General features: G+C 44.3%; 1 protein-coding gene and 1 pseudogene across 5 annotated transcripts in view; both read right to left on the minus strand.

Moving 5' to 3' along the window:
- Positions 1-22409, minus strand: part of LOC132388923 (zinc finger protein 239-like) — a 49439-nt gene that overhangs the window by 16671 nt on the left and 10359 nt on the right. For 4 of the 5 annotated variants that reach the window (XM_059961327.1, XM_059961329.1, XM_059961328.1 and 1 more), the window contains exon 3: positions 156-325. The gene's annotated coding sequence lies outside the window, so the exon portion shown is untranslated. Of the gene's footprint in view, positions 1-155; positions 326-20111; positions 20561-22409 lie in introns of those variants that run through there. The other variant, XR_009510367.1, reaches the window with a different exon arrangement.
- On the minus strand, positions 18121-20094 carry LOC132388922 (zinc finger protein 850-like; annotated as a pseudogene).

Raw genomic sequence — 22409 nt, forward strand, 5'->3', positions numbered from 1 at the left:
TGGTTAAATCAAAAACCTTTATAAAAGGGGACAGCTTATACAAAGGTAACATGAAAAAGTCCCATTTTTAACCTTGAAAATGGGGGTCGGCTTATACTCCGGAATATACGGCATGTGACGTCTAAAGGACCAGTGTTTGAGTAAATGAGACTCACCAGACTTGTTCCCGACTGAATCAATGGAAACCCTGAGTCAAAAGGGTTTCTCTCTAGTCGGTGCTCTCAGTCCTCGTGCTGGTTCGCTTGCTGCTGCTCCCTCATCTTCATTCGTGGTTTGCTTCCAGTTGTGGGTATTTCTTCCAATAAATCTCTCACCGCAGGTCTAACTTTAACACGAACGATAATGAAGCATGTTAACAATACAAATGAGAACAAAATATTTCTGCTTGCTGAAATCTAAACATTGAAGACAAATATAACGGTCTCAGTGAACAAATCTGTAATTGTCCCTGACACGTCACCGAACCTGATATGGGATAGGAAGGAGTCATTGTTCAGTCATGGTAAGATATGAGATGTCGGGACAGAATTAGATGATTCGATCTATCGAGTCTGCTCCACCACTCAACCATGGCGGAGATTTATTCCAACACCATATTCCTGCCTTCCTTCTGTAACCCTGAACCTACTTAGCAATCATCAATATATTAATCTCTGTCATAAATATACCCAAATAGCAGCCTCAACCAACCTCTATGACAACAAATTCCACAGATCAGTCATCTTTTGGCTGAAATTGTTTTTCTCATCACAGTTTTGAAGGGAAGTATCTTTATTCTGAGCCTGTGCTGTCAGATCACAGACTCTCTGTCTAATGGAAACATCCTTTCCATGTCCACTGTATCCAGGCTTTCCAGCATTCGGTAGGTTTACTTAACCACACATCCCTCCGCAACTCCCACCGTCCCTCTGAACTCCATTGAGCACAGGTCCAGAACCATCAAATGCTCCTCATACATAAAGCCCATCATCCCTGAGATTATTCACGTGTACCTTGTTAGCAACAACTGCACTGAACACAATCCCAATCATAACAGACAATCAGGAGATTTAAACCATTCCAGAGTGAAAGCAATAAAAAGAAACTGGATTCACCAAAATCCCTCAAAAGTAAGGAACTGCTGTGGGGATAGCAACAAATTTAAAGATTCAGGTTCACAATCATTTGTCAGAATGGATTCAAAATTTATCATTTTTGTGCAGATCTCCAGTAACCTGAGTGTCTGTTTGATTTCCACTGTCTGACAGACAGGTGACAGCAAGGAGGAATTTGCAAACACAGTTCAAACACTGAACCCCCCCCCCCCCCAGATCTATTTCCACTTGTTCAAACACAGAACAGCCCATTTACTCACAACCTGTCCTTGTGAGGGATGGAATACAAACTCATTTTCTCCTCAGATTAGCTGCATTGCGTCCAAAGAAACTCCAGAAAAAAAAACACTAGATCCCAGACCAGAAACACTCGCTCAACACCTCATAAACCGGGGCAGCTTGATCCCCGGGTCCAGTTTACTTGGATCTAAACAGGGGTGCAGTGCACCTCCGGACCTCACCGGAGCAACACTCCAGCACATCTGTAAAAAACACTAGATCCCAGACCAGAAATACTCGCTCAACACCTCATAAACCCGGGCAGCTTGATCCCAGGGGCCATGTTACTTGGATCTAAACAGGGGTGCAGAGCACCTCCGGACCTCACCGGAGCACCACTCCAGCACCTCTGTAAAAAACACTAGATCCCAGACCAGAAATACTCGCTCAACACCTCATAAACCCGGGCAGCTTGATCCCCGGGGCCATGTTACTTGGATCGAAACAGGGGTGCTGTGCTGCCGGAGCTCACCGGAGCACCACTCCAGCACCTCTGTAAAAAAAAAGTCAAATTAAACAAGCGGGGAATTTAACAGCGGCCGCATATTAAATAGAGGGCATTTTACAGAAGTGGGGGTTGGGGACAGGGGTTGGTGGATGGGGGGGTGGGGAATGCCACTAATAACATTAAGATAAGATGTTCGATAGTTTTTGGTGAAATCCTGGAGCCGTGACTGTGGTGGTCCGTGGATTACTCGCTAATACAAAAGTAATTTTTTCTCACTTATAACCCTATGGCTTCTAAGCAAACGACGTTACTCCACTTGCTTGGTAATTATATTTTATGATTATTAGTGAATGCAACTGTGCAATACTTTGTCATATTATTAAATTAAGTGTTATTTGTTTTATTGTACCAGTTATATACTGAAATGCAGTGATTGGCTATAATCTTGTTAATGTCTTAACTATCACCGTATTTCTGTGGAGCTCTGGAATTCATATATATTTCTTTGTTTAGAGTTTGATATTATAAAAAGCCCAATTTGTGTACGTGCTCATCACATGAATGGTGCAAGGAAGTTACCCAGTACATGAAAGGAGCAGGTACACAAATTAGGTGTGACATACAAGGGGTGATTGATAAATTCGTGGCCCAGGCGGAAGGTCGATTTCAGAAAAACTAGCAATTTTCCATTATCTGAAACAGAAATACAACAAAAGTTACTGACTTCAAACTTTCTGTATAATCACTCAAAGAGTTAAACTGCAAGTGCATGTACCATGAGCTGTATAACTTTAGCCGTTCTAACAGAGGCCACAAACTAATCAATCACCGCTCGTACAGCTAAAAGATTGGCATTGCACCCCTGCTGCAGCCGTCCGGCAGAGCTCGGGTCCGGCCCTTTCCCAAAGCAAGTGGCCCCCAATGTACAGAAATCCGCCGAGGTCAGACCCCATTCACCCCCGCTCTAGTCGGAGAACTCCCAACAGCTGGAGTCGGCACTGCGCATGCGTTTAACGAGAGGTTTTCCGCAGCACCACCGGTGGCCGGAGGTCTACACATCGTCGCCAGTGGCCGGAGGTCCCTACAGCGCCTCCTGTGATCGGAGGCGGGAGGGACAACGGAGAGGCCAAGTCTGCAGATAATACACACAAAATGCTGGTGGGACACAGCAGGCCAGACAGCATCTATATGGAGAAGCACGGTCGACATTTCGGGCCGGGACCCTCCCTCTGGACTGAGAGTGGACGGGAAATGGTCAGAGAAAAGAGGTGAGGGTTGGGGATGGGGCATGAGCTGGGGAGTGAGAGGTGGATCCAGGTGAGGGGGGAGGTGGGAAGGTGGAAACAGTGACAGGGGGGGAGGTGAGTGTTTGGTGTAACACGGGGCTGCAGAAGATGGTAATTAATTCCACAGAGGATTAACAAAGAGGTTAGAGCGTATTTGTTATAGAGAGTGCAACGAAGATTCACCAGACTGATCCCTGGAGTGGTGGGTCATCATATGGAGAAAGACTAAATGTGATAATCCTTTCACTTAGAGAATCCAGGACTGAAGTGAACACTTTGAAATGCACAACATCATAACCAGTTGAACCAGGGATCCCAGTCATTGAAAAAGGGGATGGACTGTCCCAGACTGAGCGGAGGGGGAATGTCTCCACTTTGAGGGTGGTAAATGTCTGTAAATTCCCACCACAGAGGGCGGTGAAGACTCAGTGATCGTCCTCACATAAAACAGAGTCCGGCAGATGTGTGGAGATCGAAGGGATCGAGGAAATGAGGATCGGGCAGAAACATGTGGCTGAGATGGCAGAGCAGCCGCCATCTTGTTGATGATTAGAGGGGCTGAATGGCCTCCTCCTGCTGTTTCTCACTTGATGTCTCAGTGTTCCTGTCCAGTGAGGCTGGAGGAATGTGAATAGACTGATTTAAATGAAACCTGCGCACTTCCTGTTTGGGTCTGATTTGTGTGTTGTACCGTGATGTCAATCGAGCCCATGACTTCGTGACCATAGCGGTGGAGGGAATGGGATGTTTCTGATGTAAATATTAAATAATGTGGGAAATGCGGCGGATGGGGCGGGCAGTATGTGAGGGTGAGGAGCGGAGACACTGGTTCAGGTGGGACACCCTCCACCCGTCACCTGATCCCGTTTCCTGTTCACGTTTCTCTGCAGATCTGCAGCATCAGCGGGTCACTGCTCTACATGTACGTGTAGCTTCATCTTTCACCCATTCAGCCAAGGCAGTGAGATCCGGATCTGTCGCTTCCTCTCGTTGTGGGTGGACAATGTTCTCTTCCTGCAATACGTTCAGCATGTTTCATCCCACTGTTTCACCTGCTGAAGTGCAGCCGATGTTTCTGGATATGTGACCCATTTATGTGAGAATTTCGCCTTTTGATTTATCTGAGCTTCTCATAAATGTGTACAGTTCAGCTAAGCTTCACTGCAGAATTTACAAAGCAACAACCCAGTCAGTCAAATAGTTCCACACAATTAAAAGTTTATTACATTCTTTGTACTACATATATAATTTATCTATTTAATATGAATCAGGTTCTACTGCTGCCGCAGAGGCAACAAATTTCATGACATATGCCGGTGCTATTAAACCTGATTCTGATATTGATATGGGAGACCCTCCACCCGTCACGATCCCAGTTACCGCAGATCGTAATGCGAGGTTGAAGCCTTTTTTATTTATTTGCATTCCTCAGAAAAGGCAACTGTTAAGTTTCCTTCTGTGGTTCCAAAGCAGAAGCTCACTCTGTCTAATGTTTCCACACAATTAAAATGGGGATATTGTTTATTATCATCACGTACTGAGCTACAGTGAAAATCTTGCCTGACGTACCATCCACACAGATCAATACATTATGACAGGACATTGAGTTGATATACGACAAGACAATAACTGTAACAAAGCATTATGGCTGCAGAGAAAGTGCAGTGCAGATAGACATATGGTGCAGTGTCACGTCGAGTCCATTTTATCATTCATTTGGCTTATAGCCACAGACAGGAAGCCGACCTTGAGCCTGGTGTTACGCACTTTAAGGCTTTTGTATAGCTTCCTTGAAGGGAGAGCAGGTTTGCAGCAAGAATGTCCAGGTTGTGAGGAACTTTGAGTTCATATCCTGCTTTTCTGAGGTAGGGGGAGAGTAGGAAGAGTCAATGGAGGGGAGGCTTATTTCTCTGATGTTCTCGGCTCTCCAAAGTTCTCTACAGTTCCTTGCAGTAAAGGGCAGAGCAGTAGCCATACCAAGGCGTGAAGTGTCGACAAGAAGCTCAGAGACCACAGCCTGCCTTGTGCAGCTGGATCCTGGTCTTCCTGTCAGATCGCCGGCAGGTGCTAAGAGTGGCCTCCCTCACTTCTGTCTCTCTGACCCTCAGCACACGTACCCCACAGGGTTGTCTCCCTGGCCCCCTTCTTTACTCTCTGTGCACCCACGACTAGTGTCGCCACTCACAGCTCCAATCTGCAAATTAAACTTGTTGACGACACTACATTGATTGGCCTAATCTCAAATAATAATTTTCAATCAATCCCCTGACAAGACTTGGTCCAAACAAACTTGCCACCCTTCTTCAGGAGATCAGTCAGCGGAAGAGCGATACCAGCAAAGTTCTTACGGAACTTACAATAATATCCAACCATTCCCAGAAACCTTCCAAGAGCCTTGTTACCAGTTGGAATAGAAACTTCAGAAAATTGCCTGGACTTTTGCCTGAACAGGAACCAATTTGCTTTGACCTACAACATTGCCAAGATAGGTCACAATGGCATAGCCATATTCACTCTTAGGTGAGTTAACTGTAAGGTTGGCCTGGGAAAGCCTGTCAAACAGCTTTTCTACTGCAGAGATACGGTCATTCCAAGTGTCTCTCCCTGTGACAACGTCATTAGTACAAGTATCTGTGTGTTCCAACCCTCGAATTACAGAATCAATCATTCTCTGGAATGTTCCTAGAGCATTTTTCATTCCAAACGGCAAAACATTGTATTCGTACAACCCAGAACGTGTCACAAACACGGAAATTTCTCTACCTCTGTCGGTCAATGGAACACACCGATACCCTTTCAACAGATCAAACTTTGTAAGAAATTTAGCCTTTCCAGCCTTATCAATGTAATCATCCAACCTAGGGATAGGATATGCATCTGTTTTTGTTACTGTATTTACCTTTCCATAATCAGTGCAAAATCTAGCAGTGTTATGCATATATAGGTGTAAAGATATATTTCACAAACTTAGCTGGTAAATGATGCAGTCTTACGCTGGTGTGGTAAGGATATTCAGTTCACGGGATTGAAGTGAGTGAGAGATTTTGCATCCAAACAGGTGTTGTCGACCCTCTTCCAATGTCCTCCAAATCTTCCAAGTTAGCCAAACATGACCAAATTAAGAGCACCGTCTTCAAGTAACAATCTACCAACCCAGGCAAGGGTTTCTAGCAGATTTCACAGGGTTGCTCTTACATGCACTAATAGTCACAGACTGATTCCTCCTAACTTATCCTCAACCCCACCCCACCCCCCCCCGTGGGCATTTAAAACATCAGTGACAACTCTTCCCACTAGCCGTTGTGTGTCTGCGTGTCCTATGAAACAAACAGCAACACTCCTTTAAATACCATTGTGCTGAACACCAGCTGTCCATCATGCAGGCACTCCGCTCTATCTGTCTCTGTAACAAGCTGCTTGTTCTCGTCTCTCTCTCTCTCTTTTACAGACATGGTTCTTAGAGGCACAGTCCATAATCACAGGCCTAATAATACCATTGTTCAGCATATATTCAATTTCTTGCTCAGCCAATTTACACTTTTCTACCTTTGTGCAATATGGGTGTTGTTTAATCAGTTTGGCTGGACCGAAATCTACGTCGTGTACTGCGACCGTGGTTTGCTTGGGAACATTGGGAAATAAACCTTTAAACTTCAGAATTAATTTCTTCAGCTGTTGTTGTTGTTTTGGCTGCAGATGAGCCAACTTGTTATCAATGCTTTCTTGAACAACCGAGTTCATTAGCCTAACTGGGACCACGTTTGGCGTGTGAAATGTCTCAGATGGGTCAATTGTTTCATTGTCAGGGTTGCCAGATTCATATGTTTTGATAACAACACCCACAGATGGTGTCTGCTTGTCAAAATAAGTCTGTATCATATTTATGTGTACCACCTGTGTTGGTTTGCATCGGTCGGGTGTCTCAATAACATAATTCACGTCATTAACTTGAGAGACTATTTCATACGGTCCATTGAGTTTCGCCTTAAGTGGATTCATCCACGTTGGAAATAAAGCAAGCACCTTACCCCACACCTGGTATTTTCTTTCACAAGCCTGTTTATGAAACCAAAACTTCATTTTGCTTTGAGAAATCTATACGTTTTGTCTTGCTAGGCTACAGGACTGGTGTAGTTTGTTTTTGAACTTCAAAACATAGTCTAACAAATTAACATGTACATCCCATCAATCCACTGTTCCTTTAATAAGGTCAAAGGTCCCTCACTCTCTGACCAAGTACAAGTTCAAATGGACTAAAGCCCATTAATTCCTGTACTGACTCTCTCACTGTGAACAAAAGCAATTATATTCCTTCATCTCATTATTTTCCATTTTCAACAAAGTATGTACTATTCATTGTTTTGAGGGTGGAATGAAATCTATCTAAAGCCCATTGTGATTCCGGATGGTACACAGATGATGTAATCCCTTTAGCTCCCAGTTCATAAACCACCTGCTGGAATAAACCAGATGTAAAATTACTTCCTTGATCAGACTGGATTGCTTTAGGCAAACCAAACAGAGTAAAAAAAAAACTTGGCAAGAGCCTTCGTCACAGTTTGAGCTTTAATATTCCTGAGAGGTAGTGCCTCTGGGAATCTGGATGAGGTACTCATAATAGTGAGCAAATACTGATGGCCAGCTTTAGTCTTTGGCAATGGGCCAACACAATCCACTATAACTGGAAAAGGGTTCACCGAATGCAGGTATAGGCTGGAGTGGGGCCATTGGTGTGACCTGATTAGGCTTATCCACAACTTGACAAGTATGATAGGTTCTGCAAAAGGTCATAACATCTTTCCTCAAATTAGGCCGTAAAATTCCTTCATAATCCTGTTTACAGTTTTATTCACTCCAAAATGGCCACCTAAGGGCATACTGTGGGCCAAAGTTAACATTTTTATCCTATGGACTTTAGGAACTACAACTTGGTGAACAATTGCCCATTCCTCACTCACAGGTATAGCAGGTGGCACCACTTCCTGATTAACAGTCCATCCTTGAAATAATACCCTACTTGCATTTTCTTATTATCATCATCTGAGAGAGCGGTTTCTTTTAAAACTTCAATCTCAGGGTCTCGGTTCTGTTCTGCTATAAACTCCTTTCTAGACAGGGATAAGTCTTTCTCATCAGACTTACTACCTGAATCCTGTTGAAACACTGAAGGCAGAAAAGTCCGACAGGTCAACATTACCTGAATCCCGATTTTGACTATCATGGGTATCAGAATCATGCTGCACAGAACCGTCTGCGTCGGCAGACTTTTTAGCCATACTTGGGAGTTACTACACAGGAAGAATAAATGTTAAAATCCATCTGTCGGTCATCAGTGGTTGGCTTAGTTGTCAACTGCACTGCAGGAACAACTTTATCATCTGCCAGGTCATTCCCTAACAGCAAAGTAACATCTTCCACCGGTAAACTGGAGCATAATCCAATCTGGAAACCAACCGTGACTGTAAAGTTACCTTGTGCAATGGCACAGAAGCCCCAATGCCTTTAATAAAATGCTGCTCCCAATGCCTTTAATACGATTTACCTCACCAGTGTTAGTCTCATCACCAAACGTTAGAACACTGTCTAATGTAAGTGACTGAGAAGCCCCAGTATCTCAAAGAATTTTCACTGGTACAGGGGTTGACCGTTCCTTTACTTCAGATACAAACCCATCTGACATAAAATGATCGAATCCGTTCTTAACTCGGTCAGACCTCTCAGTTCTTAACTGACCTTCAACAGAATGTTCAGAAGCCTGTCGGTTTATAGGTGCTTCAACATATTGAACATAGGCATTTGGGACTGCCTCCTTTTTTCTTTTTCTTATTCAGGATAGAACAGTTAGCCATCATATGAGCAGCTTCTTACAATAGTAACAAGTAAGACCAGAATATTTCTCCTTCAGCTGCTTCCCTTCATCCTTACTCGTGTCACTAGTCCCAGCTTTAATTTCTGGTTTACCCTGGTGATCCCTGCTACTCTTTTGGAAACTCTTATTCTGGGTAAATTTAACATTATAAGTTAAAACAAACTCATCTGCTAATCTAGCAGACTCCTGCAATGTAGCAGCATCCTTTTCATCTACGTATGTCTTTATGTCATCAGGGACACACCTTTTGAATTCTTCAATTACAACCAACTCTTTCAAGCGGTTAAAATCATCATTTATATTTTTATATGTGCACCAGCCAAAACACAAACTTCTCACAAGAAAATTCCATATAAGTCTGGTTCACAGATTTCCTTGAATTTCTAAATTTTTGCCTGTATGATTCTGGGGCCAACTCATAAGCTTTGAGCACAGCCTGTTTCACTAGGTCATAATCAGCTGCTTCATCAACTGTCAAGGCAGAATATGCTTGCTGAGCCTTCCCCTTAATTACACATTGTAAGAGAATAGGCCAACCCTTTTCTGGCCACTTTAAACTATGAGCAACCTTCTCAAAATGCTGAAAGTATTTATCAACCTCTGCCTCGTCAAGTGGAGGTACCAATTTAACTTCCCGACTGTGCTCAAACTTATCACCAGAGTCTAACACCAGACCCCTTTGCTGTAATCTGTCTATCTTCTCCAGCCGAACACCCTCTGTCTTTATGCTTCCTCCCTGTTTTTCTGCCTCTCTAGCCTCAAACTGCCTCTGCCTTTCCGCAGCCTCCATCTTTAACTTTTCTAAGTTGTATTGGAGCTCAAGTTCACTCGGTTTACTTTCAGGAAACACCTCCAACTCCTCCACTTTAAACACACCTCAGATACATAATGTTCAGCTATAATCCTCTGCATCTGTGCCTTTCTCATTGTCAATTTCACCTTAGCAAGTTTAAACCTTTTCACAATACACAACAACACGATCCTTCTGGTGTCCTCTAATGCCTCAGAAGTTGGTGCTTCCAGACATTTATCAACATCCATTGCTGCTGTTTTTGCACGCACAAATAAATCAAAAGGGATTTCCCCAATGAAATCAATAATGAATTAATCAACACGCCCTCAAATTTGTTCATATCCCAGATGCAGGCCCCAATTTTGTTATGAACAAAAATTTAGAATCTAAAGCTTTAGAAATGAACCAGCAGCAATAGACTACTCCTGGAGTCTAGTTTTGATGTTAAAACCACTATCTTTATTAGTATCTACTTATAATAAAGTAATTTAAGCAAGATAAACAAAAGTTAACACTGTTATGTGTATATATGTGTGTAAATTGTTACGTACCCCGTAACAGGGTCACTTACCAGCAAAGATAGAGGTCCGTTGAAGTCTGATGGTACCATTTTTAACAGTATTTATTGATAAAAATACAGAAAAATAATATCAATGCAAACATACAGATAATATACGTCATCAATACTAAATCTAAAAGCGCGGGTATAATAATAATCAATAAGAAATAACTCTATTGTTGTGTAGGGGATAATGTATTGTCCGATACAAATGTAAAACTTATTCAAATTCATGCAGGCTGCAGCCTTTTGTTGGAGTCAGGAGAGAGAGAGAGATGTTTTAAACTTGCCGGCTTTCCTTTTTATGATGTCGATCCTTCGAGAGTTCCGTTTTTGAAGTCGGTCCTTTAGCTAAGCCGTTCCGTGGAAAACTCGTCATCCGGGCAAGGATGGACACACACACACACACGAGTCACCACCGGCTGTCACTATTAAACGCTGTCACGGGATTTTTATCGTTTCTCCTGGTGCGTCTAAAGGGGTTGTTCCCCAGACCCTCTTTTATCCTTACTCACGGGGTCTCAGATGTCAATCAGGTTGGGATGATGCAATCCCTCAGCCAGCCCCCTCGGCTCATTCCCTGAGGGCTTCAAATAAATAGTACGGTACTGAATACACAGTTAGGTCTCCAAGAGACAATGGCCGTTTCCCGGGGCCAGGACATTCCAAACCCCATGTGGATTCTGCGTGTCTTTCTCTCATATCCTGGGTCTCCTGACATGAATTAATAGCGATCCTGCGATTCTCAAAAAGGAGGGGGCTACTTTGTACACTTCTGCTGCTCAGAGTTGGGGCACAGGCGTAACACCCTCTTGTTTCAAACCGTTTTAGTAATACAGAGTCTTACAGGATTTTAGAATCTAACAAAGCTTTTTTTTGCATTACAGAGTAATAAGGTTATACATTCAATTCGGCATCTAAACTGTTAACGATTACATTTTCACTTCCTTTAATAACTCAAAGTCTTATAACTTACTAAAGTCTTGTAGCATCAGACTTCAATTTAATAACCACCTGTGCTGTCTATATTTAGTTTATAGTATTTTCGCTAGTAATTCATTCGATAGTATTTTCTAGTTAGAATTAGAAGTGTTTAATATATATTCATAGCATGTAAAATATATCGGCATGCGATGACGTCACATCCGGTTTCGCCGCGACTTGTGGGAGAGTACCGGTTTGAAATTAACGCGAGGGTGGGTGCTCACCACAAGGCACACCTGAGCAGAAGTTGTTTTGCAGGCATTCGAAATCACAGTGAGAGCAACGCCTTTTCACCATATGTTAATGTGAAGAGTGAACAGTAAATGGTTAATCTTACTTCAAACTGGTTTCATTGACTGTGGTTTATCTCGACGTTGAATTCGGCGTTCCGTTACACCCGAAGGAGAACGTTACAGTGAAAAAGCGGCATTATCAGGTGTTTCAAGTGCTGCAATGTCAGCTCGATCCAGCATCAAGTCGATGGCGCCCAGCGACAAGGACAGTAGAGCGGCATCAAGTAAGTCCACCCAGGCAAGAGCCAAGGCAGAAGCCACCAGGATGCGACTGCGTTACGCCAGACAAGAAGCAGTTTTGAAAATGGAACAGGCCACCAGAGAAGCCGAAATCCAGAAGTAAAAGGCTGCCAGAGAAGCCAAAATCCAGAAGGAAAGGGCCGCCAGACAAAGTGAAGCGGCCGCCAGAGAAGCCGAAATCCGGAAGGAAAAGGCTGCCGGAGAAGCCGAAATCCGGAAGGAAAAGGCTGCCGGAGAAGCCGAAATCCAGAAGGAAAGAGCCGCCAGAGAAGCCGAAATCCAGAAGGAAAGGGCCGCCAGAGAAGCCGAAATCCGGAAGGAAAAGGCTGCCGGAGAAGCCGAAATCCAGAAGGAAATGGCAAAAATATCGACAGAGTTGCAAGTGCTGCAGCTAGAAAGAGAAGAAGAAGCTGCCAAGGCGGAAGCAGAGTACATAGAAGAAGCTGAAGGGACGCATGATCTGACCGAAGTAAGATCTACTTTAGAAAGGACCAGATTGGAACGCACAAGCGACTACGTACAATATCAAACAGACTGGCAGGCTCGTCTCCCCTCTCCATACGTATTCGATAACTTCCCCAGCTACGAGGAACCTCAGAGAGTCACGATTGCATCACATCCATACGAGGAAGACAATTTACCCTCGCGACTCCGTGATGAAGTCAAGAATGAAAGAGCTGACAACCAATACTTCTCGACACCAAACTTACAGGCTCTGGCAAATCAGTTCTGGTCTCGCTGGAGACAGGAATATCTACCTTTGTTGCAACAGAGACAAAAGTGGACAGAACCCCGCAGGAATCTTCAAGTTGGAGACTTAGTCCTGCTCAGGGACAAGCAAATCGCCCGCAACCGCTGGCCAATGGCCAGAATCACTGCCAGATTCCCTCGCGGGGATGGACATGTCAGGAAGATCGAATTGAAGACTACCGACCAAGGCGATGTGAAAATTTACCAAAGGCCAGTTACAGAAGTTATTCTACTTCTACCCAATGACTGATTAAGAGACTAAGTTTTGTACTCTGTTCATTATGACCTTACGAAGGTCAAGCGGGGAGTGTGCTGTCTTTACGACAGTTATTTAGTTTATAGTATTTTCGCTTCGTAATTCATTCGATAGTGTTTTCTAGTTAGAATTAGAAGTGTTTAAAGTATATTCATTGCATGTAAAATATATCGGCATGCGCTGACGTCACATCCGGTTTCGCCGCTTCTTGTGGGAAAGTACCGGTTTGAAATTAACGCGAGGGTGGGGGCTCACCACGAGGCACACCTGAGCAGAAGTTGTTTTGCAGGCATTAGAAATCACAGTGAGAGCAACGCTTTTTCACCATATGTTAATATGAAGAGTGAACAGTAAATGGTTAATCTTACTGCAAACTGGTTTCATTGACTGTGGTTTATCTCGACGTTGAATTCAGCGTTCCGTTACACCCGAAGGAGAACGTTACACCACCTATTTTTATTTATTTCCTTCAGCAAACAAAACTAAAGAGTTGTGATCTTAGCTTATGTGTGTACTACAAAAGTTCATGCAAAATACTAATCTTTATGTTACTATCAAAATTAACAGTCAAGCTTCCATGGGGGTTGTCTTTATTATTCACATACTTTGGCGAAATCCCTTAAAACCGGCTTCTGCTATTTAAAAATGGTGTCCCCATTAACCCTCGCCTCTTCTCCGGTTAATTTCCTCGTGGTGATCTTGGGCACCCTGGTGAAATAGGCTTTCGCCCGCTCCTTTCATAGGAGTTATTTTATCAACAATGTGTTCCAAACTTAGACCATCTTCCGAATTTCCACCCAATGCCTTAATTTTACGCAAGTTGCTAGTTTCCTCTTCAGGACCCTTCAGGCTATTAGTTTTCAGTTTAAACTCTTTGTTCAAACAACATTTCAATTTCTGCCTTTTCACACCACACTCTGGAATAACAATAGCTTGTGGGGCTCCTTTACCTTCCAACTCAACCTGTAATTGATTCACAGGCTTTGTGGTACCAAGCCATTGTCTCTGTAGCTTGGTTGCTGCTTCTGTTATCAGTACAGCCTTTAAATTCTCTTCATTCAATATGGGAACTACACATTTCCCTTTACCTTCAATAATAATATTCAACTCACCAGCTTTGATCTCCTCATTAACTTGAAACACACCTTCGAGCACAAACACCTGGGAACTCTCACTTCCCACTATTATCAAGGTTAACCCTTTATTCACTGAACTAAGCCCATCTGACCCACAAGAACTGCATTCCTTTTCAACTGAATCAAATACCTCAGACTTTATCTGATCTCCATTACTAGGTTCAGTACCACGTGCATCCACATCTTGGACACACAGAAACGAGACATTTGCCTCTTCCAGGCTTTCAATATGCGTACCCGGTCCAAATTCTAAATTCCCCTGTTCCTCCCAGCTACTCTCTGGGCAATTCCCTTCCGGAATAAACTCAACCCCATGGGTTGAAACAACCTCATCTGCCAACTCAGCAGACTCCTTCAAGGTAAGGGTACCCTTTTCATCTAGGACTGCCCTCATTTCATCATCCGGAACACCGTTAGAATTTTCCACTTCTTCAAACAGTTCTGCCAAACCAGACAGATCATCCATGTCCAACCCTAGACATTTTAACAGCTCTGTCTGTTTCTCATCTTTATTTCGTGCCTCTAGAACTTTTCTCCTCGCTAAGGGCAGGTCTACCTCCTCTCTCTTACTCTCTTTCACTTTACTACTCTTAGTTTTACCACCCTCTAAACCCTCGTGGTACAGGGTTGGGAATAACGTCTCGGCCAACTCGATACTGGCTGGATTTAAAGTGCTCTCGTTCTCAGCTGCCTTTCTCGACATGCTGCGAGTGATCGCGTATGCGGGATAGATCTTGGAATCTGGGGCGGGGCCTCCACCGGCTGTCTCGTCAGCTTCATTGCTGACCAAACCCTACCATCGGCGAAATCATTACCCAGAAGGGCGTCCGCGTCAGTTCTCGGGAATTCTGATCGCACACCCATTTCAACTGGTCCAGAGACTAGCTCACAATTCATAATGAACCTATGCAAGGGCACCACTTCCTTCCCTTTTCCTATTCCTTTCACAGCTACCATTCCCATCTTGCGACCAAAATCCAGTACCTTATGGCTAATCAATGACAGTTCAGCCCCCGTCTCTCTCCAGATTCGCACGGGAACTGGTGGGTGTCCCTCTCTCACAGACCCGGTTCCATTTGACATACAAGTCTCAGACCCTTCTCGTACTCTGTCTACCCAGGGCTCTCTTGTCGATTTACTGATTATCACGGCACATCCAATAGGGACTGCTGCTTTCCCCTTTCCTATCTCCTTCCTCGGAGCAAAGCAGCTAGATGCAATATGTCCCCCCTTTCCATAATTAAAATAGGTCAAGCCTGGAAATCTCTGGCTGTCTTGCCTCTCCTCCCCAATCTTACCAGTAACTGCCGGCGGGAACTCTGCCTCAGCCAGCGGGCTTTCTCTATCGTTCCCACGATCTCTCTGGGAACTTTTATTCGAGGTAAACTTTGTCTTGTGGGTTAGGGCATATTCATCTGCGAACCTAGCAAATTTGGAGATGGACGTAATAGGCTTCTCATTCAAATACATCCGGATATCCTCCGAAAAACCACTTTTAAATTCTTCAATCAGAATTACCTCCCCGAGACGCCAAAAATCCTCTTCCACTATTTCTGCTGTACACCAACAATCCAAGAGCACACCCTTCTCATAGGTAAACTCGGTATACATCTGATTCCACCCTTCCTTTAGATTTCTGAACTTTTGTCTATACGCTTCAGGTACCAATTCGTAAGTACGGAGAATGGCCGCTTTTACTTAGTCATAATTCTCCGCCTCGTCCTCCTCCATAGACAACGCCACATATGCCCGTTGTGCTTTCCCTTTTAACACACTTTGTAACAACGCCACCCACTGCTCTTTGGGCCACTTCTGATACACTGCCACCTTTTCAAAAAGCAAGAAATAACTTTCAACATCCCTTTCCTCGAATGAAGGTACTAACCTCAACTCCCGACTAACATTAAACCGCTCCTCTCGGTCTGACCCTTGAGCTCTTCGCTCTTGCCTTAACTTTTCCATATCCAAGTCATTTTGCCTCTTTCTCTGCCTCCTCATTCTCTCTCTCCTTTTCCTTTTTAGCTGCCTCCAGCTGTTTTAACTGAATTTCATGCTCTCTTTGCTTCTCAGCTCTGTCCTGCTCTTTTTTCACCTCTAACCCCTTTAGCTGGAGCTCATGCTCCCGTTTCACCTCTAACTCCTTTAGCTGGAGCGCATGCTCCCTTTGTTTGTCGGCTCTTTCTTTCTCCTTCTCAGCTCTGCCTTTCTCCTTCTCAGCTGCTTCCAGCTGCTTTAATTTAATTTCATATTCCAACCTTAATTTCTCAAACTATAATTGAGCCGTCCCACTAGCTGGTACCTTTTCAGGGATATTTTCCAATACCTCAACTGTAAACACATTCTTCACAATACAATACTGAGTTATGGCCATTCGCACCTCTGGCTTTTTCATTGACAACCTCACCTCTGCGAGATTTAGCCCCTTCGCCATATTTATCAAGTCCAATTTGGTGGCCGCCTCTAGCGGTTCCAGAGTCGGGTTTTCTATAAATTCATCCACATCCATCTTTGCTGGTTTCCCGTCTGGCTACCCGTGTACCAGATGCAAGTTTGGACTCCTTTTCCCGATTCACTGGCCTCCCAATTTGATGTCAAATCTCAAGACGAGAACCCCAAGTTGTTACGTACCCCATAACTGGGTTACTTACCAGCAAAGATAGAGAGGTCCGTTGAAGTCTGATGGTACCATTTTTAACAGTATTTATTGAAAAATATACACAAAAATAATTTCAATGCAAACATACAGATAATATACGTCGTCAATACTAATTCTAAAAGCGCGGGTATAATAATAATCAATAAGAAAAAATTCTATCGTTGTCTAGGAGATAATGTATTGTCCGATGGAAATATAAAAGTCACTCAAGTTTGTGCAGGCTGCAGCCTTTTGTTGGAGTCAAGAGAGAGAGATGTTTTAAACTTGCCGGCTTTCCTTTTTATGATGTCAATCCTTCGAGAGTTCTGTTTTTGTAGTCGGTCCTTTAGCTAAGCCGTTCCGTGGAAAACTCGTCATCCGGGCAAGGATGGACAGACGGGATTTCTATCGTTTCCCTGGTGCGTCTAAAGGGGTTGTTCCCCAGACCCTCTTTTATCGTTACTCACAGGTTCTCAGATGTCAATCAGGTTGGAATGATGCAATCTCTCAGCCAGCCCCCTCAGCTCTTTCCCTGAGGGCTTCAACTAAATAGTACGGAACTCAATACACTATTCCATCTCCAAGTGACAATGACCATTTCCCGTGGCTTTGTATCGCTGAGGGGCTGGGACATTAAAAACCCCATGTGGATTCTGCGTGTCTTTCTCTCATTTCCTGGGTCTCCTGACCTGAATTCATAGCGATCTTGCGATTCTCAAAAAGGAGGGGGCTACGTTGTACCCTTCGGCCCCTCAGAGGTTGGGGCGTAACAAAATATAACTCCCAAACTATTGAGCTTGGGGGAAACAAGGCTTGAGAGTCTTGAGATGGTAAAGTATGGAAGTTCAGTTCATCCACGGAATAGGTAACGAGAGAGAGATATTTGTAATCCAGGGTAAATGTCGAGAGAAGGCAATTACGTCGAATTCCAAAGGTTCCATTGTAGTAAAATGAGAGAACAGTTGCTGTAGATTTTATGCTTCATCGTTCCAAATCCACATACGAATTATCACCGAAAGTGACTTGTCACAAGGGGTATCATCTTCAAGTGTATTATCACACCACACCCCGCCAAGCGTTAACACAAAAGTAGTCTTCACAGGATACCTTAAATCTGATCCACACCTATGGATCAAACAAGGTGACAACCACACATTCGATGCATGGTGAATCAATACTTAACCCACACTTGTGGGCATAGGAAAGCTCTAAACAGTGACTCTTGGCCACTAGTTCCCTGGTTTCGATACTTCCATTTTTCCTCCTTTAACTCCGTCTGACTCTGAGTGTCTGATTCCTCGGTTAAAACTAAACAAGCTGTGAGTGATGTAAACAAGCTGCAAGCCAGACTGATTTGCCTTCTTAATCACTCTCTCTCTTAAAATGAATGTCCTCAGCAAGCAAAAGCAAGGGATTAATAACAATGAGAACTGACTGGTGTGCCAGTAGTTGGGATGACTGAATGAATCCTTTCCAACATTCTGAGCAGGTGAATAGCTCAGAATGTGTGAACTGACTGGTGTTTCTGTAGGGTGGATGACTGAGTGAATCCCTTCCCACAGACTGAGCAGGTGAATGGCTTCTTCCCAGTGTGAACTTTCTGGTGTCTCTGTAGGGTGGATGAATCAGTGAATCTCTTCCCTCATTCTGAGCAGATGAATGGCTTCTCCCTAGTGTGAACTCGCTGATGTCTCAGTAGGTGCGATGACCGAGTGAATGCCTTCCCGCATTCTGAGCAGGTGAATGGCTTCACCCCAGTGTGAACTCGCTGATGACTCTGCAGGTTGGATATCCGAGTGAAACCCTTCCCGCAGTCTAAGCAGGTGAACGACTTCTCCCCAGTGTGAACTCGCTGATGTCTCAGTAGGTGGGATGACAGTGTGAATCCCTGCCCACAGTCTGAGCAGGTGAACGGCTTCTCCCTAGTGTGAACTCGCTGATGTTTCAGTAGGTGGGATGACCGAGTGAATCTCTTCACACATTCTGAGCAGGTGAATGGCTTCTCCCCAGTGTGAACTCGCTGATGACTCTGTAGGCTGGATGACCGACTGAATCCCTTCCCACATTCTGAGCAGGTGAATGGCTTCTCTCCAGTGTGAACTCGCTGATGTACCTTCAGTTGGGATGAGCAAGTGAATCCCTTCCCACATTCTGAGCAGGTGAACGGCTTCTCCCCAGTGTGAACTCGCTGGTGTATCAGTAGGTGAGATGACATAGTGAATCCCTTACCACATTCTGAGCAAGTGAACGGCTTCTCCCCAGTGTGAAGTTGCTGATGACTCCGCAGGTTACTTGACTGAGCGAATCCCTTCCCACAGACTGAGCAAGTGAACGGCTTCTTCCCAGTGTGAACTCGCTGGTGTTTCACTAGAGTCGATTCCAAAGTGAATCCCTTCCCACAGTCCGAGCAGGTGAATGGACACTCCTTGGTGTGAAATCGCTGGTGAGCCTTTAGGTCAGATGACTGAGTGAATCTCTTCCCACAGTCTGAGCAGGTGAATGGCTTCTCCCCAGTGTGAACTCGCTGGTGACACTGTAGGGTGAATAACCGTGCGAATCTCATCCCACAGTTCGAGCAAGTGAACGGCCGCTCCCCGGTGTGAACTCGCTGGTGTGTCATCAGGTTAGATGAGGAAGTGAATCCCTTCCCACAGTCTGAGCAGGTAAACGGCCTCTCCCCAGTGTGAACTCGCTGATGAACCTTCAGTTCAGCTGACTTAATGAATCCCTTCCCACAGTCTGAGCAGGTGAATGGCCTCTCTCCAGTGTGAACTCGCTGATGAACTATCAGTTCAGTTGAGTTAATGAATCCCTTCCCACAGACTGAACAGGTGAACGGCCACTCCCCAGTGTGAACCACCTGATGTACCTTCAGGTTAGATGAGAAAGTGAATCTCTTCCCACAGTCTGAGCAGGTGAACGGTTTCTCCCTGGTGTGAACTCGCTGGTGTACCTTAAGTGTCGATGAGAAAGTGAATCCCTTCCCGCATTCTGAGCAGGTGAATGGCTTCTCTCCAGTGTGAACTCGCTGATGACTCTGCAGGTTGGATAACTGAGTGAATTCCTTCCCACAGACTGAGCAGGTGAACAACTTCTCTCCAGTGTGAGATTGCTGGTGTCTCTGTAGGCTGGATGAATGAGTGAATCCCTTCCCACATTCTGAGCAGGTGAACGGTTTCTCTCCAGTGTGAACTCGCTGATGACTCAGCAGGCTGGATGACGAAATGAATTTCTTCCCACATTCTAAGCAGATGAATGGCTTCTCCCCAGTGTGAACTCGCTGATGACTCCGCAGGCTGGATGACGAAGTGAATTTCTTCCCGCATTCTAGGCAGATGAATGGCTTCTCCCCAGTGTGAACTTGCTTATGATTCTGCAGGTAGGATGACCGAGTGAATCCCTTCCCACAGACTGAGCAGGTGAATGGCTTCTCCCCAGTGTGAACTCGCTGATGTACCTTTAGGTCAGATGACCAAGTAAATCCCTTACCGCAGTCTGAGCAGGTGAATGGCTTCTCCCTTGTGTGAACTGACTGGTGAGCCATTAGGTCAGATGACCGAGTGAATCCTTCCCCAGAAATTTAGCAGATGACCAGCTTCTGACTGGTGGGTCCACAGGTGGGATGACAGACTAAATATTTTTTTTACACACAGAACAGGTGAATGACCTTGCCCAATGTGAACTTACTGATGTACCTTCAGTTGAGATGACTGACTGAATCCATTCCCACAGCCTGAGCAGAAGAATGGGCTCTCCCCTGTGTAAAATAATGGAGGTGCCAGTTGGTCAAATGACTGAGTGAATCCTGCCCCGTAGTCTGATCAGATAGGAAGGTTGATTGAATCCCTTGCTTCACCTCTTAAATATCTAGACAGAGACAGCAAAACTGGTGTGCCATGTTTGAGCTTCTGGGAGACAAATTCCTTCTCGTTTTTAACCTGTAAAAAGATTTACAAAATGCATCAACGGGAGTAGGACAACACTTCAGATGAGATTACTTGAGTTGCCAAGGTTTGATCCAGCATCACACTGTTATAGTGAGGTTCCACCCAAGTTGGACAGAGAAATCAACTTCTAACTGGGCACAGTGCTGGTATCTGGAATAACCATCAATTCCCTGATGCTCTTCTTGTTTCTATAGGAATGGGGCATTTCTGCCATCTCAAATCTGTGACCTGGCTCAGTTTGGCTCTCTCCATTGGTATTATTCCCTGTTCCTGCTGAGCTGCATGGGTGCCTGGCCACACAGTAACTGAAACATTCTCACACAAATAGTCTTTCTTAATGGGCAGCTGGAATTTTCCCATATGTATTATTAACTTAAAGTGCCACAGTTTTAATGCCTTATAAAAATTTCCTGCTGAGAAGAATAGTTGGTCCACACAGCTGTTCAATGGACACAGAGTGAATCTTTGAATTATTTCAGGCCCTTGCAGAAAAGTACCAACACAGAAACAGGCCCTTTGGACAATCTAGTTTGTGCTAAACTATTTAAACTGCCCACTCCCACAACCCTACCATTCAGGTACCTACACAAACCTCCTTAAATTCAGCTCGAATTCTCCACTTGTGTTGGCTGCTCATTCCACACCCAGATAACCATCTGTGTGAAGAAGTTTCCCCTCACATTTCCCCTTAACATTTCACCTTTCACCCTTAACCCATGGCTTCTGGTTGTAGTCGCACACCATCTCCGTGGTAAAAGCCAGCTTGCATTTAGTCTATCTATGCCCCTCTATCACAATCAAATCTCCCCTCAATCTTCTACATTCCAAGGAATAAAATCCTATCCTGTTCAATCTTTCCTTGTTACCAAAGTCGCCCAGACCTGGCAACATCCTTGTGAATTTTCTCTGAACTCTCAGAACCTCTTTTACAACTTTCATGTAGGTAGGTGACCAACACTGCACAAAATATTCCAAATTAGGCCTCACCAATACCTTCTACAAGTCAACATAACATCTACCTACTGTTGATAGTGCTTTGGTTCATGAAGGCCGATGGGCCGAAATCTTTCTTTCCATCTCTATCTAACTGTGGCACCACTTTCAGTGAATTACGGACTTGTATTCCCAGGTCCCTTTCTTCTACAACACTCCTCAGTGCCCAACCAGTCAAATACAACACCTCACTCTTGTCTGCATTGAATTTCATTTTCCATTTCGCAAACCATTTTTCCAGCTGGTCCAGGTCGCACTATAAGCCATGATCATCTTCCTTGCTGTCCACTACACCCCAATCTTGTTGTCATCAACAAATTTACTGATGCAGTTAACCACAGTAATCCAGATTACTGATATAGATGACAAACAACATCAGATCCAGCACTGATCCCTATGACACACAACTGGTCAAAGGGTTCCAGTCAGAGAGGTAACCATCTGCTACCATACTCTGGCTTCTCCCAAAGACAGTGTCTCGTCCGATTTACTATCTCATCTTGAATGTTGAGTGACTGAACCTTCTTGACCAACCTCCCATATAAGACTTTGTCAAGTGCCTTGCCGAAGTCCATGTAGACAACATCCACTGCCTTGCCTTCATCCACTTCCCTGATAACTTCCTCGAGACTCTATAAGATTGGTTAGACATGACCTACCATGCACAAAGCTATGCTCTCCATCCTTAATCAGTCCACATCGATCCAAATACTTATATATCCAGTTCCTGCACATATGTTAGAATAACTTTCCCCCTACTGATGTCAAGCTTACCAAGGTACAATTTCTTAGTTTATTTTTAGAGCCTTTCTTGAACAGCAGAACAACATTGGCTGTCCTCCAATCT

The sequence above is a fragment of the Hypanus sabinus genome, unplaced genomic scaffold (genome assembly GCF_030144855.1).
Source record: "Hypanus sabinus isolate sHypSab1 unplaced genomic scaffold, sHypSab1.hap1 scaffold_432, whole genome shotgun sequence".
NCBI classification, from domain to species: domain Eukaryota; kingdom Metazoa; phylum Chordata; class Chondrichthyes; order Myliobatiformes; family Dasyatidae; genus Hypanus; species Hypanus sabinus.